We start from the raw sequence: 15,971 nt of genomic DNA on the forward strand, positions 1-15,971 counted from the left end.
TCTCTTCTGTAATAAGCTCTAGTTTTTATCACCTGTGGCTGTTGTCAAAAGTCAAACCTTTTCTTAATCACAAAACTCTTGAGATGGCTGTTCATGCTTTTATCACCACACGTGTAGATTACTGCAATACACTTTACTGCGGTATCTCGAAAACGCAAACAGCTCGTCTTCAGCTGGTGCAAAATGCCGCTGCAAGATTCCTCACAAATGGTCGGAAAAGTGACCACATCACCCCAATTCTGAGGTCTCTTCACTGGTTGCCCATTCATTTCAGAACTGAGTTTAAAATCCTGTTATTTGTGTACAAAGCTCTATGCAACCAAGCGCCTAGCTACCTAACTGAACTGCTTCAACCTTACACGCCGTCAAGAAGTCTGAGATCAGGTGAAAAAATCTGTTACAAGTCCCTCAATGCAGACTTAAACGTAGAGGGATCGAGCCTTTTCTGTGGTTGGGCCTCGGTTGTGGAACAGTTTGCCCTTGGACGTTCGGATAGCCCCTTCTGTGATTTCTTTTAAGTCACTTTTAAAAACGCACTTGTTCTCTTTGGCCTACAAATAAGGTGCATATACGTGTATATGTATGTGTATATGTGTACATATATGTGTGTGTATGTATGTGTGTGTATATATATATATATATATATATATATATATATATATATATATATATCGTATGTGTATGTGTGTGTGTATGGGTGTTTCTATAGATATATTTATACTTATATATTTTTTTCTGTCTATTTTATATTTCTCTCCTTCGAGTATGATACTAGTATTAAACCTGTTACTGTTTTCTCTGTTTTTATTTTCTACTACTGATAGTCTCTGAGACTGCTTGGACGTCTCCCATTTTAAGGTGTTCTTAACCTTGTTGTACTGTTTTATGATGTGCTACTACACATGGTGTTGGTGTCTTTTAATTTTGTAAAGCACTTTGGTCAGTCAGTGGCTGTTATAAAATGTGCTATATAAATAAAATGAACTTGAACTTGAGTAACAAATTAAAATAATGCTTATTCAAAAGGGGGGTTAGCCCTGTTGTATTCCATACATGAAAATAGATGAATGCGCAGTCTTATATCAACTTTTTTCTACAGGAGACCCTTAGAGCTCAGAACTGAACATCAATGAACTCAATTTACATCACTTTTTATATATTTCGGACAAACCCCCACCCCACCCCGCTAAGCATAGTCACTTAGACATATAGCCAGCGATGTGACCAAAGAATGCAGGGCAACCAAATGCAGAAGACTAAGAGTCTGGCATAGACAACACATATGAATCAAGAACTATTCTGAATAATGCACATTCATTGGCTGTGGTGGTGATTGCCGTGGCCTACAAACACTTTAACCTATCTTTGGTACTGTAAGGTCAATGTGTTTGTGTTGGGTTTCTGTTTGTGCACTGGTTGACATTTATGCAGCTGAATAGAATGAAAACAGAAGTGGGTAGATTCATAATTACACCTATTCAGAGCCGTGGATTACATTTTTATCTCAACAGACAAAACACAGGATACATGAGAGCTGGGTGATGAAACTCTCACCTACAATGCTTACCGAGACATGAAGAGTATGATCAATGTGTGTGTTTTCCCTTTCTGAAGCACATCCTGCTGTTTTTGTAGACTCTGGGTAGGAGTATGGGTTTGAAATACCATACTACCAGACTATTGTGCACATTATGAGGAAATTCTTTACGCAGAAGATCTGTTGTCATGCCAACACAGCATCCCCACAGAAACGCATGGTAACAAGAGCCGCTACTGTCCTTAGCATATGAGATCAAAAAGTGTATAGTACACACTAAAACATGTGCAATCACAAAGCAGAGTGAGGACCCCTAACACTAAGTATCAGACTTCGGTGTGTATTTTGTACCGAAACGTTTGGTGCTACGGACGTAACCTACTACATTGACCAAATTGTGCCTTAATCAACTAAAGAGCTGAGTGTGTTCATCCGCTGGAATAGATTGAGTTGTACTTCAGACAGGAACTGCTTGGAGACGTACAGAACACATCTGAGCTCACATAGATGCTCAGTAATTACCTGTAGCTTGTTAAAACACTCAGTCTCCAGTGCATCTGCTTTTACAGTTACAGGAATCATCACGACCCTGAAATTAAAATGTAACACGCTGTTTGGAACAGCAGCGAGTTTGTATCAGGCACTCAAACAAACAGTCTGAGATTCAGGGTGAGAATAACAATCATTACATGCAACCTTTCTGCAGTCATTCATCAGCACACCTACACAGAGGATCTGTCTCTCTCTCTTGAGTGCATAGAGTGCTGAGGGTGAGCGTGATTGTGTCCATGAAGGTTAGTGCTGATTGAATAGAGTTTGCTTGAGAGGCATATAATGCCCGAGCTGGATGACAATGCAGGATTTGTTCAAGAGTTAAAAGCATTTTATTGTGCATTACATTTATTCAAGGCTTTTATCCAATGCAACTTACAGTAAATTTAAAGAGCGCATTTAATCAGTATGTGTGTTCCCTGAGAATCGAAGCCATTACCTTGGCATTGCGAGATATAACAGATAAACCAAAGGAGAACATTTGTTGACATACAGTAAGAGTTTAGAGCTATAAAACTAATGCGGACAGCATAGTTCTGATCATTTGCTCTTGGAAGAATTTGATGAAAAATGTTGATGGCACACTTTGGTATCTTGGCAAATCTGAGCACGGTTTGAGAAGTTGTTGAGATCTTGTGTGAAACTCTAGAGGAGATTACTGGAGTTTTTTCTCAAGAGAAACGTCCAACATGGTTGTAGAGCGGAGCCGGGATGGAATGATGCACGCCCGGTCTCCAATCGGCCTGATGGGGCGCGTGAGGGATAAAGGTGGCCAGTGACGACAGATTGAGAGAATTACGGGCAGCTGCCCTGTATGTGTTTGTGTCTTTTTATCTAATTAAATATTATTTCAATTGCTCAGCTGGTTCTTGCCACCTCCTTCCCTTAACCGCCTTACAGTGGTATCATGACAAATGGAAACGGAAATGCGGAGGGGTGTTCTTTCCGCTGGGGGTCAGAGGACTGACTCCGGTCTGCCTGGGGAGGAGCGGCTGCCGTCCTCCTGAGAGAGCGGAGGAGTGATCGGGGACCACGCAATGGCACATCAGAGAACCGGTGAGTGAGCTGCTTCTCTCTCTCTCCTTTCTCTCTCTCTGTCGCTCCGTGTTGGCCTTTTCCCTTGCCTATTTTATTAAATTTATTTGTTGTTTTTCCCCTCCTGTCTCCTCCCAGGTTGAAGAAGGCGGGAATGACCAGCCGGCAGACAGGGCTCAAGGCACGCCCCTCCCCAGGGAAAGTGAGAGGGGGGGTGTACATCATGCCGGGGGATCCTTGGCCTGAGGCAACGACAGAAGGAGTGTAGTTGAGGAGGACGGGGCTGGAATGATGCACGCACGGTCCACAATCGGCCTGATGGGGCACGCGAGAGATAAAGGCGCCCGGTGACGACAGTTTGAGAGAGAGAGAGAATTACGGGCAGCTGCCCTGTATGTGTTAGTGTCTGTCTTTTTATTTAATTCAATATTATTTTTATTGCTAAGCCGGTTCTTGCCACCTCCTTCCCTTAACCCCCTTACAGTGGTATCATGACAAATGGAAACAATTTGCACGATATGGCGAAACCGTACGATATCATCCGACTTAGCTTGTTCGAAAAAGCATTGACAACTTTTAGACCAACCAGTCAACAAACAGAATTTGAAATCTATACAATTCGGGCTTTGCATTTGACCTTGCATCAAATGCAATAATACAAATGACAGATGTATGTCAATAACTTGTAATACATTTCTCTCAATCATTACATTATCATTTGCTGGCTCAATTATTTTTCTCTATAGCAGTGAAAGTCGCATGTTTTTGTTCGAGCCAACACTTACGCATTCATCACATACAATTATTACGACTTGTCATGAAAATTTGAGAATAAGCAAAAGTCTTGATATGTTCTTGATTTCATCTTATTCCAGTTCAGGAGAAACAGTAGCGATGATGAGAACTTATTTGAAAATATTTTCGATTTCTACATTCTACATTCACGGGTGCATGCCCGTGTGAAAGTAACTGTAACAATGCAAGGGGATCGTAAGTGGTTTCCAAGGCATTGCACGGTTACTAGCTACCAAGACAAAAGAGCCCCACTCTTAATTGTCAATGCCTTTGCAAACACAAATAATCAATGCTTTTCACATTTATCTTCATAAGATCACTCTGAGAAAGACACTAATGTATATCAGTCAACAATAACAGCTCTGCTAATGGACACTTAGCATGTGTTTTTCTACTTTTTGTCTCCTTCACTCTTGAACATGTGTACATACACACCAAAGCTTTTTAAAAGTAATCATTAAAAAGTATGAAGAATAGGAAGTAGGCACTTCAGGTTGTGCTCCGTATTGTGCGAAGGTCGCTGAATTAGGACACTTCTGCTATATGAGCGCATCGCAGAAGATCTGTTGTCATGCCAACACATCATCCCCACAGAAACGCATGGTAACAAGAGCCGCTACTGTCCTTAGCATATGAGATCAAAAGGTGTATAGTACACACTACAACATACGTGCAATCACAAAGCAGAGTGAGGATCTCCAGAAGACAACAGCAAACCCCTAACACTAAGTATCAGACTTCGGTGTGTATTTCGTACCGAAGCATTTGGTGCTACGGACATGAATGACTCCTCAAATATAATGTATTGTTGAGGAGAGGTGTGACATTACTTTTCTAAGCAATCAGATATATGCTAACAACCACTAAAAACAGCTTAGCAACTGCATAGCAACACCCTGGCAACCACCCACAACACCGTAGCATTGTGACAATAAATTCTGCACGGGTAAGAAGTCACTCATATTTTCTTCTGACAATGTAAAAATTTAGTTGTGAGTGTGTATGTGTACTATGCCATCATGATACCATTTACAAAGGTCAGCAATTATTATTTCTGGGTTTAAAGGGGTCGTCCAACAGCCTTTACACACACTTACCACAGTTCCCACCAAAACATCATAGTTACAGTTTCTAAATTAAAAAATGTGCTAACCTCTGTCAAAAATTCATTAAAAAAATGTATTATTTCATTTGAATTTACAGAAACAGTAACTGAAGTAACTACTAGAAGTCAACCGATATATTGGTTTTTGGCATAAAGCATTGCAGATAGTTGCCAATTTGGTTTTATTCCTTTGTTTTCCTCTGTGTCTCTCTCTCTCGCTCTCGCTCTCGCTCTCTCTCTATATATATACATACAAAACCCTTCATCTGGTAAACATATAGGCTATACAAGGCTAAAGTTGGGGAATACTTCTAGAGGACTGTAACAGGGCCAAGTGTCCAAGATTTTTAATATGAGATGTTAATAAAAACAAACAAATATGAAGCATAGACATTATTGAATGTTTATTTATACCTTGTGCGACCTTCGTGACATTTTTGTCCTTTTCGTTTTAGTTTTTTTTTATAATTTTGGCTGTTCATGCAAACGGCATACATTTTGCCAAAGGTGTGTATTTTGGGTGGAATTTTGATATTTCAACCTCAGTTCCTAAAATACATCTATATTCAGGACCTTCAGAACAAAATGTCCCCATTGAAACCCATTAAAACAGCAATATTTCATTCCAGTGCCATTAAAGCATAAAAGCATGAGTTCTATGACATTATACTTTCAGTCCGGAGCTGATTGGTTAAAAAAAATAACAAATATAAAGTGGAAATTTTAAATGTGGTTATTATGGACATTTTGTCCTCTAAGGACCTCTGAGTAACTTTTTTAAATTGCTGAACAAGGATTCAATTAATGAACTGTAAATTCAAATTGGTTTTGACTGACGGAAAAATCTGTTTATAATATTGTAGCAGAAACTACACTCTAACCCAAGAACTGGACTACACATATTGGGTCAGTGTGTTGGGATATTTCTAAACATTGTTGGGCTATACTTTCGGACAGCCCAGCCAGTTGCGTTAAATACAAATTGTAGCTTCCCAGTCTTTCCCGACAGAAGCTGCAGCTTAACTGTGAAAGCTACGTCATATACGTTACGTTAGCATAACGCTAGCAATGTTATTTATCATGCATAAATTAATTAAGTATATTTCTACTTTTAAAAATGTAGTTGTAATGCCTCAAAATCTTTGTTGAGTAATTCAGAGATGAATATGAATCTATCCTATGTGACATAGAGCTAAAGCCAAACAAATATTTAAAACTCCATATGAAAGACTGGCATATTATAGAGATGCATTCCAGATCAGTGGTACAATTTAGTAAGGAAGTGGCACACAAATCTTTAGTATGACGTGAATAAAATCCATGATTTGATCAACACAGTGTTGAATGCGATGACCTCACTATACGCAGAAGCACAGCTGTGAATGGAGAGATGAAGGATGGACAGGTGTTTAAGGAAAAGTGATGGAGGAGACGGACTGGCACGCAAGACCCAGACAGAGAGAACTGCAATCAAGCACAAATTGTGTACGGCAGAAAAGAAGTGATGAAAGACAATAAAAGAGATGATGTAAAAGAGGTGCAGAGACAGAGAGAACAGCGAGTGCCTCCATCACGACAGATATATTCATCATTTATATTGAAAAGACGGGGTGAACTTCTTGTAGAACATTCAGATTCTGAAGATTCACTTCAGTAAAATGTTTGGGTCTCAAGTAAAGATGGAGGATGGAAGACAAAGCAAACATCTCTAGATACCCACCAGACTTTAAACCACAGAACCACATTGCGTGTGTGCGCAATTTTACGATGATTTTTACCTATTATCTTGATTTGTCCTTGCATGTAAATGAACACCTTTACCCGCGTTCTTACCAGCTCATCCAGTGTACACAAGCGTTCACAAACAGAGAATAACCGATGATTTCAAATCTCACATAAACACGGTTTTCTTGCATTGTGAGAGTTTTTTGAATTGACACATTTTCGTTAGTTTTCAGCAAACTCATTAACATATCACACCTAGATCTGATTCATGTTGAAAATACAGGAAACAAAGAACATGAGATGGAGAAACTACTTCTTCTCTTGTTTTTTTGGCAGTTGTCAAGCCAGCTTTTGGTGCATTACTGCCACCATCTGAACTGGAGTGTGGAACAGCGCTGCGGAAGGACAGATCTTACTTTAGATACACACAAACTTATATTCTTGAATATCATTTCAAAATAAGAGTACAGTGAAGGGAAATTTATTTTTATCATTCATTATTTAGGATACTTTTGATTACAGTAATGTACTTCCTTAATTTAATACTTTTTTGATACATTTATTGATCGCCATTATATTAGTTTACTTTATTTTGTTTTTTACATGAAATATTACTTGTTTACTCTATTTAGGCTAAACTATTGATATTAAACTTTACATAATAGTTTTTGTAACATTTGGCATTATACTGACAAACAGACACACAGACAGACAGATAGATAGTTAGACAAACATACAGATAGACAGACAGACAGACAGACAGACAGATAGATAGACAGACGGACAGATAGATAGACAGACAGACAGACAGATAGAGTACAGACAGACACACAGACAGACAGACAGACAGACAAACAGATAGATAGATAGATAGATAGACAGACAGACAGACAGACAAACAGATAGATAGATAGATAGATAGACAGACAGACAGACAGATAGATAGATAGACAGACAGACAGACTGATGATAGACAGATAGACAGACAGAAAGACAGACAGATAGATAGATAAACAAACAGACAGACAGATAGATAGACAGACAGACAGACAGACAAATAGATGACAGACAAACAGACAGACAGACAGACAGATAGACAAACAGATAGATAGATAGACAGACAGATAGATCGATAGACAGACAGACAGACTGACAGACAGACACACAGACAGACAGACAGATAGATAGACAGACAGATAGATAGATAGATAGACAGACAGACAGACAGACAGACAGACAGATAGATAGATATACAGACACACAGACAAACAGACAGACAGACAGACAGATAGACAAACAGATAGATAGATAGACAGATAGATCGATAGACAGACAGACAGACTTACAGACAGACACACAGACAGACAAACAGATAGATAGATAGACAGACAGACAGACAGACAGATAGAGTACAGACAAACAGACTGACACACAGACAGATAGATCAGACAGACAGACAGACAGATAGATAGACAGACAGACAGACAGATAGATAGATAAATAGATAGACAGACAGACAGACAGACAGATAGATCAGACAGACAGACAGACAGACAGACAGACAGATAGATAGATCAGACAGACAGACAGATATAGTGGCAGTATTCATATATTCAGTAGTTTTTGATTACATGAGTTTCAGCTGAATAAAAAGGATGAAATACTCTCACGAGCAGATTGTCCGTGTAATCATTATCTAAATGGCCAGTGTCCTCTTTAGATAACAGCAGGATCGAGCACTGGATCAAGGACACATTCTTGTTTCACACTGATCGGTGTCTCAGACATTCAGTGAATTTCTATGTAACTCCGGCTGTTAGATGATAAGAAACATTAAGAGTTATTAAGACATGACCTGACTCTCAAACTCTCATCTTGACAGATCAACTCCTTGTGTTTCATCAACACTAGAATGAGAGCGCCCGTGTGCTGCTGTGGACTCATGGGAGATCTCGTTCTGTGGACACTCAAGGCTGCCGGTGCTTAAAACTAGATCAAGTCAAATGCATGTTTACATTCACATAATTACAAGCATCTGTTTTCTCCCGCCAAACTACATTTGGTGTTGTGAAACGTTTTGATATGATGCTTTCTTTGCTGTTTATTTCCATCTATAAACATCCATTTGTACTAAAATCAATCAATAAAGCAAATGTATTGACAAAACACTTTTACTGAATAAAACATTGTTCCAAAGCAGCTTTAACTTACAACTCCAAGAACATTATCAACCATAATATGATAACATGACTCGTCTGGACTCGCCTCCGCTGATATCAACATCAGTTTTCCGTTGCTTGTGCATTCTTGAAGTTTGTTTTTATTCTTGTGAATTTAGCTGTTGTCTGAGCTAAAAATATCTTGAATTTCCATGCTGGTCCAGGCTGGTTCATTCTGGTTTATATATATATGTATAAATACTGTGTGTATATATATTATACTGTATATAATTGTGATAATATAGTGATTTGATTTATTTAGTTTTTTTAATTAATTTATTTTGATTTATTTTATTTTGTTGTGTTATGTAACACTGGGTGGCACTGTTAAGAGGTTTTGCCAAACTTCTTTTATCTTAGAATAAAGTTTTAATTATAATGATCTGAGACCCACAATCTATTTGATCTCTAATGTCATTCTGTTCTGACTCACATGTTCTGATATGAATGTGGACTGCCTTGTGAGAACAGCATACTGTACAGACAGGTGATGGCCACTGTGACCTTTGACCTCCTGTTCCTTCACAGGTCACTCTCAATCATTTACAGCTGGTCAGACATTGAATTCAATCATCGATGTGAATACATGTTCAAATGCAATCATTTATATTTTTAAGCAGATTTTTCACAATGTGAGAGCATAACTGTAAAAACAAAACAAGTTTCAGTTTTAATATTTTAATGGCCATGATATCATTACATCAGAGCACTAAATCTTCACTATCAAGGGCAAATAAGACGTCAGCACTACACAGCACACTTACAACATCTCCACATAATTCACTTACTAAATCACCACAGTATACAAGAACAGCCCTGTATTACAAGAAATATGTGGAGACTTACGTGTGTGTGTGTGTTGACAACAACTGGGGTAAAAATGAAAGTGAATGAGAATGAGATTCGTAAAACCCCCTAAAGTATATATTTGATTTAGTTCGATTAATCATTCACAAATAAGTGACACAGTTTGATTTCAGTTTCTCTGCTGAATATATAAAGATGCTTCATTTCCACTGCTGACCTGAAGAACATCATCTGAAACTCTACAAGCACCAACATCAGCGGCATCTTCAGGTGTGATCATTTAATATATCTATGAAAACATTATGGTTGACTTTGTCATGTCGGTCATTTCTTTTCAGGTTCATTAACATGTGAATTAACATCACAGTTGTCCTCAAGCTTTAAAAGCAACTCAACTGAACGGATCGCTGCTGGGTGTCTGGAGACTGTTATTATATCCCATAAAACACAAACAAGCTCATGTGGTTATTGAGTCTGGGATTCATTTCATATTAGAAATATAGAAATATACAGCTGAAGAATGTAATTTCTGCTCCACCAAATGAAATTGTAAAAATAATTTTGTTTTCAGTTTTCGGAAAATGCCCCCATCTGCCATTCATTGAACAGTGAGATAGTCCCTCCCCAACACACCCCATTGGTGGACCAACATTGTTAGGGCGGGTCTAGTCTGGTTGCTCTAAATAAACAGAAATTTTCCAACATGATCACACGGGAAGTCGGAATGCTGTTTCTGAAAGTTCTGGTACTCTAGGATCGGCAACAGGATGCCGACTCACTGACGTATCTCATATGAGACATATCTGGAACGGCTCAACAACAATTCATTTGCCACTTGCCACGACTGGTAGTGCGTTGTGTCAGTTACATGAGTGACCACAGTTCAATACCCATCAAACGAGGAAGTAATCACGTTTTTATAAACGATCACGAGCATGATAATAGGTTGCATTTTTATCCCTAACACTGCATTTTGTCTCTACTAATGGTTAGGATTAGATTTGGGTTTTGGTTGGGGGTAGATTATATAAAATAAGCATTTCTCTTTACTATTTTACACCCTGTTCATCTGAAAACAATTATTTTTACAACTGGCTTCTGGCGACCTCTCCTGGATATGAATGGATGTCACACTTGTTTGTGTGCTCTGAAACACTTTCCGCTTTAGCCTCTGGGGGCAGTGTTTTCAAATTCGGTCAACGTACACTGATTTTGGCTAAAGAAAAATCGGCACACACTAGCTGAATTTGATGTGAAATCAGGCTGGAATTTTCAAAGTGTCAGAGAGAAAGAAAGCTCAGTTTTCAAGAAAATTAACCAATGAATGGCTTATTTCCAGTTTCTCTGCATATTAAGCTAGGATAGGAGAAATATTTGTTTTTGTACATATTCTTGTTTAAAAATGTTTTAAAATGATATTTTGCAGTTAAGAGCATACATTACATAAAAGATATATATTTTTTATGAAATATAAAAGACAATTATATTTAGTGAACATTATTGTGTCATAATATTGTGCACGCAGAAATCCAGTATAAGTTGACAAATACAAGTGAGCAGACATGGATTTCTTCAAGGTGCTGGGCGCTGTGGCATCAGGTGTGGCAGAGGGCACAGTGGGCGTGACGAAAGCAGCTACTGACAGCATGAAAGAGGCTGGTGAAAAAATGACCAGTGCCAGCACACCTGCTGAAGGTGTTGACGCTTTGTTTGGTCTGCTCACCTCTCCGGTGACCGGCGCAGTGTCCGGAGGAACTGAAGAGATCCTCAAAGCATCTGGAAAAGTTGTGCAGGGCATCGCAGAGGGCATTGCAAGATGTTTAGATGACTAACTGAAATTGTGAATATTGATAGATTTCTTCTAATAAACAAATTGTAATTGCTACTTCTTTTTTTGTCATTGTCTCGTTACATATCCTTTGGTAAAAGCTTTAGCAAGCATGTTAAACTTTTTCACAAACATGTTGTCGTAGATGTTGAATGTTAGTTGTGTTACAGTTTTCACTCAGCAACAATATGTCTGGAACAAATATATATTTTCGAACTTTTATATTTTTAAGGAAACTTTCACTGTGTCAAGTTAAATATAGTTTAATACTTAGAACACATCTTGAGATCCCTTAGTTCGGATTTGCGCTTCATCAAGTGTTTTGAACGCAAGAATGTAACACATGATTGTGTTGTTCTGCCTACTGAAGTGTTTCTTCACTGTATAAACTGTGTGTTGCTCATGCAGCTGAAGTTTCACTTACTGCCCTCTGGAGTAAACAGGTGGTACTACAAGCTTTCATTTCTCAGTAATCTTCCTTATTACGGTCCGGGGGCATTGCGATTTAATTGCGATCTTTTTTTTTTTTAACGCGTTAAATCGAGAATCTAGTTTCGTAACATTTGGCCTTTTTGTTTGGTAGATATTGGCCAATATGTACAAAATGGACAACCCCTGACCAATTAGTTGGCTTATATCTTCACAACACTTCGACAAATTAAAATTCCTTTGATAACTTCTTGTCAGGAGGCTCATGGTAAACACACACACATTTTTGTGAGAATCGGAAATACGGCCTAGGAGGAAAATGTATAGAAAATGTGAATAAAAAACATTTTATAAAATGCAATAAAACAAAGATATACATTCTTGGTGCAAGGAATTAGAGGAAAAAATTATTTTAAGATTAGTCAACTCTAACAACGTAATTGTTCTTGTTATAGTGCCACCTTGTGGCCAATTTTCATAAATCTTGGTACACTGCCACATTCTGACACTGTGTACAAATATCTCAAGTTTTGTAATGGTCGGCAATTCAAATTTAATGTCATTAGCTGCTGAAATTTGATTGGCTGCTTGCGGCCATGTTTTTTATTTGTCCAACTGATATTTTAGGATATGTTAGTCTTTGGCCCCTGCACGATGCATACCAATTTTGAAAGGCGGCCGAAGATGACAGTTTGAGAGAGCGAGATAATTACAGGCAGCTGCTCTGTTTGATTATGTTTGTGTGTTTTTAGTTTAAGTTCATTATTAAACTATTATTTATCTGGTGAAGCTGGTTCTTGCCTCTCCCCTTTCCCTCTAACCCCTTACACTGGTGTCGAAACCTGGGAAGAAGGAGGTATACCCGTCGCGGAGTCCTCAACACTGCCATCTACCCAGGGGAGCGCCACTGCCATCTGCCGGGGGACGGAGTAGCCCGACCGCCCGGACGTGGGGAATGCCCGCCGTCTGCAAGGCAAGTTGGGACTGGACTCCCCGACCGACTGGAGTGATGGAGCCACTGCCGGGGGCGGAGGAGTGCCCTGCCATCCCCTGGAAATACGGAGGGGTCGAAAGTAGACCGCTGTCCACAAGGGGAGGAGGGAAGTGACTCCCCAACTGCCTGGAGCGGTAGGGCCGCTGCCAGGGGTGGAGGAGTGTCCCCACGGGTCGCAGAGAACGCGAAAGGGCGTTCTGTCCACCTGGGAGGAGCGGCTGTCGTCCACCTGAGAGTGTGGAGGAGTGATTCTCTCTCTCAATGTCGCTCTGTGTTGGCCTTTTCCTCGCATATATTGTTTTTTTGTGATTTCGCCCTCCTGTCTCCTTCCAGGTCAAGGGTTGACCCACCGGCAGATGGGGCGCAAGGCATGCCCTCCCCTGGAGATGGAGTGGGAGGGATGTATGTCTTGTCGGGGAGGGCAGGGCTGGCCTGGAATGACACGCGCCTGGTCCCCAATCAGCCTGATGGGGGTGCGTGAGGGATAAAGGCGACCGAAGGCGACAGTTCGATAAAGAGAATTACAGGCAGCTGCTCTGTTTGATTATGTTTGTGTGTTTTTAGGTTAAGTTCATTATTAAACTATTATTTATATGGTCAAGCTGGTTCTCGCCTCCTCCTTTCCTTCTAACCCCTTACAGACTGTCTGACTTTATATTTTTCCATCTCACATTTTTGCCTGTTGCCACACAAGCTGTTCTATGGAAACCAGGCATGCATGTTATCCTTTAGTGTCTCCAAATATCAAGACTAGACGTGTCTTTTCAAGAACAGACTGCAAGACTGATCTGATCTAAATTAACCATTACAAAAACATCAGCAAGCAGACCCATGTGCTGTTTTACACTGGTGGCCAAAAGTTTGGAATAATGTACAGATTTAGTTGTTTCAGAAGGAAAGGTACTTTAGTTTCACCAAAGTGGCATTCAACTGATCACAAAGTATAGTAAGAACATTACTGATGTAAAAAACAGCACCATCACTATTTGCAAAAAATAATTTTTTGATAAAATCTTGACAGCAGCCATCACTCCAACACCTTATCCTTGAGTAATCATGCTAAATTGCTAAGAAAATCACTTGACATTATATCAAACACCTTTGAAAGATATTTGGTTCCTTAAATGAAGCTTAACGTTGTATTTCTGTTTGTTTTTTGAGTTGCTAATACTAGAGAAATAAATGACCAAACCAGGATTGTGAATGAATATTGATGGCAATTTTATTTAAATGAAATTCACTTTCTAAACATTGTAGTAATAAAACAACCGATTATGTTCGAGAAAAAGTGCTGTGGATATCAATAGACCAATCATATTAAAGATCCAATACAGTAGCCCCACCCCTTTAAGAAAAACATCTAGGTTACTGTTGTAACCCCCATTCCCTGATGGAGGGAGCGAGACGTTGTGTCGAATGAAGCGACACTAGGAGTCTTTCTTGAAGGCCTCGGTTACCTCTGAACTTGAGAAAAGGCCCATGAAAAATTGACAGACAGAATTTGCATGTTCCTCCCCTGGACATACAGTATAAAAGGAGGGAATCGTACATCTGTTCATTCAGGTTTAGACTGAGAAGCGGAGAAATAAGGTTTGGCCAGTGGCTCGGTACAGTGTCATAGCCGGTGCGACACAACGTCTTGTTCCCTCCATCACTCGAGGTTGTGTTGAATGTGTTGAACGCCATGCGCTGTACAATGTACGTAAGCTGCTGATGCAGGTGAATACAGGCGGTTGCGTGCCAAAACAGCAGGCTGCATTAGACTGTATGTACCCTTCCCCAATGCCACATAAAAGATTGTCATAAATTTTTAGGTTGCCGGTATCCCCGAAGGGGTGAACAAGCGACGTGCCAAGGATGGCACGTCATTTCTCGCATAGAGTTAAAGAGGAAGGTGTTCTTTTCCAACTCCTATACTTTCAGAGGAAAAAGACCCCATGGAGACCACACGCTGCCCAAGCTTGGGAGAGGTTTAGTGTGGTGAATACGTCACATGGATTTTCAGGCCACATTTGGAAAGTGGCACGGTGGTAGATCCTACCTTGCGAGGGAGGAGTTCCTACAAACACTGCGACAGGCAGAGGGGGCTGTCCAAGGGAGACGCAGGTCCGCCGAGAGGGGGGACCGTAGCACGGAAAATACACACAGGGGGACTAATCCTTGACAGCCAATCCTGTGGAGCACCAATTCCAGTACAGCATAGTTTTCAGTACACGTAATGGGTCTGGTTGAGGAATTCCGCTGCTGAATTCATGGACCAGAGGGCTAGGGAGGAAGATGGATCCAGGGAGCGCATGCTTAGTGGACTCTCCTTGGAAAAAGAGCGGACGAGATCGCCTCAGTGGAGGGGAAAGGCATTGTGTGCAAGCGGAACACCCAATCAGTAGTTCAGTATTCTTGAGTTCTATGGGCTTGGACCTGAGAGAACACAGGACGAGACCGACTCAACCCTGAAGTTGTAGAATCTCATAAAGGTATTGGGTGTTGCCCAGCCCACTGCTCTGCAGATGTCTGCTAGGGAGGTGCCGTTAGTAAGTGCCCACGAGGATGCCACACTTCTCGTCGAGTGTGCTCGGACCGGCAAGAGGGCGGGCACGGCCTGGGTGAAATAGGCCAATACGATGGTGTCAACAACCCAGTGGGCTAACTTCTGTTTGGATACAGCGTTCTCTTTCCGCTATCCACCAAAGCAGACAAAGAGCTGCTCAGAGTGTCTGAAGTCTAAATGTGGTAGGTACGCAAAATACTCACCGGACACAGCAACGAAAGGGCTGGGTCTGCCTCCTCCTGGGGCAGCGCTTGCAGGTTCACTACCTGGTCCCTGAACGGGGTCATAAGAACCTTGGGCACATAGCCTGGTCGTGGTCTTTGGATGACATGGGTGTCTGCCGGACTGAACTCCAGGAAAGTGCTGCTGACAGAGAATGCTTGCAGGTCCCCACCCC

The sequence above is a fragment of the Xyrauchen texanus genome, chromosome 11 (assembly GCF_025860055.1).
Source record: "Xyrauchen texanus isolate HMW12.3.18 chromosome 11, RBS_HiC_50CHRs, whole genome shotgun sequence".
Lineage (NCBI taxonomy): Eukaryota > Metazoa > Chordata > Actinopteri > Cypriniformes > Catostomidae > Xyrauchen > Xyrauchen texanus.